General features: G+C 37.6%; 1 long non-coding RNA gene across 1 annotated transcript; it reads left to right on the forward strand.

The window, feature by feature from the left end:
• The first annotated feature begins 1,929 nt into the window (after positions 1–1,929).
• On the forward strand, positions 1,930–4,194 carry LOC136265426 (uncharacterized). Its single transcript, XR_010705504.1, has 3 exons — positions 1,930–2,254; positions 2,316–3,320; positions 3,387–4,194. It is a non-coding gene; the product is annotated as an uncharacterized lncRNA (long non-coding RNA).
• The last annotated feature ends 376 nt before the right edge of the window (positions 4,195–4,570 follow it).

Raw genomic sequence — 4,570 nt, forward strand, 5'->3', positions numbered from 1 at the left:
ATGGCTACTGTCCACTTTTTGTGGTATGTATACAACATCTACACTGTATTGTAGGAATGAGGCCATTGTAGTGAGACATTAGTTGTACTGTTGTAACAGAGCATTCAAGTTTAAGACTACACATATTTATTTTAAAACCTCATTAATGCTGCTTGTGAAATGTGTAACATAACACTGACTTGTTATAACATACAGTACGGCTACTTGGCATGTATCATAATATATACAGCCCTCAAGATATATGTAGCAGACTAGCAGGTGCCAAACACATTAAGGGTATATACTGTACATGTTGTGCATGCATAAATCTCCAGATGTCACCATAATAGAATGATAAGCACACGTGTGTAATACGCAGAGTTTGTAGGATTAGTGTGCCAAACTAAATAAGCTATAGGTATGATGTGTGCATGGATTTAGCATTATATACACTCTTTCTTGAGTATGAGAATGATAAATGAAACCTACAATGGAAATGCGACATGAAGAGCCATGACCATATTGACTGGAACATGACCACTAAAGAGCATATATTTGTAATAATATATGTTCTTAAATTCTTATAACTCAGCATACCAACTACGCTGACTGTTGTCATTATCAGGTTTATTTTAGACAGTTAGTTGATCAGTCAATGTAACCCACACTGTTAGCTATTTCCTTCAGTGACTGGTATATTTCCTCCAGATTTTCTACAAGTAAATTTCTCAAGAAACATAGAGCCTACACTTTACCACTTGAAACATTTCATTCTGGATATGGGACTGGTTTCAGTTATGGACATTTCCTTGAAGATTCAATACTGTGTCCAGTATACTACTGACACGTGTGTTGTTACATAAGTGCAATTGTGACAAGTGCTCTCTGAAAATCCTGAGTCTCCAGGTGAGTTTCTAACAAGGCACTTCATCTCACTGTCTCAATACATATACAAATGTGTCAGTCATGTTTGGTTAGCAACAGGATACTATTTTTTGGGATGCTGTTCTGTCCCAGTACATTAAAAGCAGGCTGGAACTTGAAGAATTTTATCTATCTAGAGGAACTAGCTACCCATGCCAGTGTCATCAGGAAATTGATGGCTACTGACTGTGTATGCATTGTTGAACAGCTGGAAGTAGGATAATGGTAGGATTATCAACTATAAACATGCCAGCCTGTTGCAGCATGTTACACACCTGAGAATGACCTTAAAGACCATGCATATGGTCAAGGATCTACATGATGCAAGTCAGTAGCTGTGACTAGTAAAATGCAGTTACATGAAACATCTGAATACAGTTGACACTAAATGACACACATTCAAAGTCCCAGATGGTGAGAGATTGTTTCAACTCACACACTATATACAATCTACACAATGAGGGATGTGTCTTATTTTGCTTACGATTTTGTAATGGTTGTATATTATGTGTATCCTTTGTGTAACTGTGTGTGGGTGTATACTGCACTAGTGTATGAGCTTCCCTTGACAAGAAAGAATAGCTTACGATAATACTGATTGACAAGATAAAGGATTAAATGAATCACAGGATAAAGGGAGGATAGGAGCCAAATGATGTATCTCTATATATGATATATGTATCTAGCTGTCAGTGAAGACTCTCTAATTTGGATTTATTTCATGATCAATTAAATGACTATTCAGCCTTTAAAATCATTTAACGGTGCTGATACATACTTTGATGTGCCATCACCAGGTGCATACATAGTTATTATCTAGTAATGATCATTATATATAACATATATTTCAGCTATCTAGTTACTGTAACATAAAAATCCACCCCCCCCCCCCCCCCCCAGCATGGCAACAATACAGTTACTCAGTTCAGGATGCTACAGCACGTGTTAAAAAAAAATTAAGCATGACACACGTTTGTGACGTCAGCGCTGGCCGCCAGTATTCTTAATGAATCTTGTTATACGCAGAAATCCTACGACCTTTGAACTTCCGGTACCGAAATCACGTGATCACATTTCGGTTCCTCGGTCATCCGGCACACGAGTTCCTAAAAGTGAGATTCTTCTTCTTTGGTGCTTTGGTGTTTTATCTGTTATTCTCACCTCAAGTAGTTACTTCGAACTGATGCTACGCGGCTTCTACGGTAAACCATAAAATGCTTTTAGTTCAGTTTTGCATCGACTGATTGTGGATCTTTGAGTGCTACTAAAAGAGCTGCAGGTAAACAAATGATGCTAGACTGACTACCTACTGAATGCAACTGATTCTCTCTGTATTCGTGGAGAGTACAAGGTTTGGATATATAGAAACTACATCATATCATTGTTACATTTTCACCTATGTGTTGATGCAGTGTCAAATAGGACAATTTCACAGATGGAATCAACTGCCACTCGTTATCTGAAGAAGTGGTTGGACAGAACATGTCCGGCTGATGTCTGGTTTTCATCCTGGGCAGTTGTTATTTCTTTTGTGGGCTGCTTCAGATACCTTACCAACTGCAGTTAACTTTAGGCGTTGGTGTGTTCAATCTGATGTTAAGTGTACATTGTGTGACTCGACTCATCCTACCACAGCTCACATCCAAGGAGGCTGTCCTGTTGCCTTAACGCAACAGAGATATACATACCGTCATGATCAAGTTCTTCACTTTCTGGCCTCTAAACTCAAAAGAAATATTTAGTGACAATCCATCTATCCATGTTTTTGCTGACCTTCAGGGTTTACGAGCTAGTGAAACACCTCAAGCCACTATTCTATCTACCTTACTAATCACACCTTACAGGCCAGATATTGTTGTATATAACTCAGGCAAACCCTCTGTTGCTTTACTTGAACTAACCTGCCCTCTAGACTCAGAACACAACATTCAATCTGCTAGGTCTAGAAAACAAAATAAGATTGAATATCATCGACTGCTTGCAGAATTTGATCACTTAAAAATCCCAAACTATTATGAAACTATTGAAATTAGTGTGCTAGGTCACTACCTACCTTCTTCCATTCAGAACATCAAGAACTTTATTGACTTTGTACAACTTTGTGTAACCACCAAATCTTCCATCCAAAAGATCCTCGACAATGCTGCTCGTCAATGTATGACATGTTCGCAAAAGATTTTTTTGTAGTGATTGGTCAACCGAGCACTTAACTTAATTTTTGTCTTGTAATTATTGTTGTTGCTGTTGTTGTTAGTCTTTTTTTTTGTTTGTTTGTTTTCTTTTTACATGTACACAACTTGCCGTGCCCACAAGATCTCATTTTGCTTGATCTGACTGTGGTCGCACAAGACCGAGGACTAATAATGTATTGTATGTATCATCTTATTATTAATGATGGTTCTCTCTCTGGACTAAAAGTGAGTAAATCATAAGGTGTTCAGTGCTATCAGTTAATCACAAAATAGTTATGCATTCTATTATAGCTGACAAGATAATCTGCACATCATGCCAATAATCAGTTCAGTCATCACAGGATAGGGCAGAGTTTGCCTCTCTGTCCACAGCTTGTATGTGAAGAGTGAAGACTTTTTTTAGTATTGTAGCTGTTGTAAACTTGTGTGTGTGTGTATTTGTAATGTGATTTTTGTTTTGTATTGTGTGTTCATCAGTTCAGTTGATGGGTGCTTGTAGATCTAGAAGTTGCTTGCACAGAGTGCAATTCCCCTGTTCCCACACATGCAACTGGCATAATGTTGCGCTATAAAGCTTATTAATAGATAACAAAGCCAAAAATAATTAAAATTCACACTGCCACATAATGTACTTTACCATGAAATTTATATACGGTTAGTCCAAAATTGCAATTTTAAGGTTAAAATTCTGCTACATTATTATACTGAATTATATTGACCACATTTGGAATGGATAAAATTACAAGAAAGAAGGCACAGCCTATATAAGTCCTTTCCACTTGTACGCTTACACAAAATGTTGTTACTGTAACAGCTAATTATGTACATATCAATGAAGAATAAATGCTCCAGCAGCCATGTGATCCACATTGAGTTCTATAGCAGAAACAGATCTACAGCCATGCTGGTAGGCTGCATGTGTTTCAGAAATTGCAACAACAGAGGAACTGGCCGACATCACAGAGCTGGAACGATGCAATTACTTACCTAGCTAATGCTTTAATTATTTTTCATATCCTGCTTATTGTGTTGTAAAACTATTTTGCTGAGTATTATAGCAAGATGACACAGAATCCACCAGTTTGAGATTTGGTGTACAGTAAGTGTGACGTGTTTATGAATTTGCTATAATAGACCATCTGAGATGTGCAATCTTGGATGTGGTTTTGTAAAAAGTTGAAAGCCTCGGGTAATGTATTGCAAATGGTAATGTTTGTCAGCCACGTATGTTGTCGTCAGGTATGTTTAGTACAAATTCATGGTCTTGGCTGGCAGAGGAAATTATTAAAACTTTTACCTTAATGCTATCCTGAGGTTTGCTTGTTATGACTTTCCACTGTCTGTATGAAGGTAAGTTTACAAGAGGGCTGGAGAGTGGCTTGTCCCAGCAAAGCCAGGTCAACTCTCAAACTACCATAAGCTTACCTTCAAACACCACTAGTGTGTCAAGTAAAATGAATACACTGCCAGCTGTT

This window comes from Dysidea avara, chromosome 9, assembly GCF_963678975.1.
Source record: "Dysidea avara chromosome 9, odDysAvar1.4, whole genome shotgun sequence".
NCBI classification, from domain to species: domain Eukaryota; kingdom Metazoa; phylum Porifera; class Demospongiae; order Dictyoceratida; family Dysideidae; genus Dysidea; species Dysidea avara.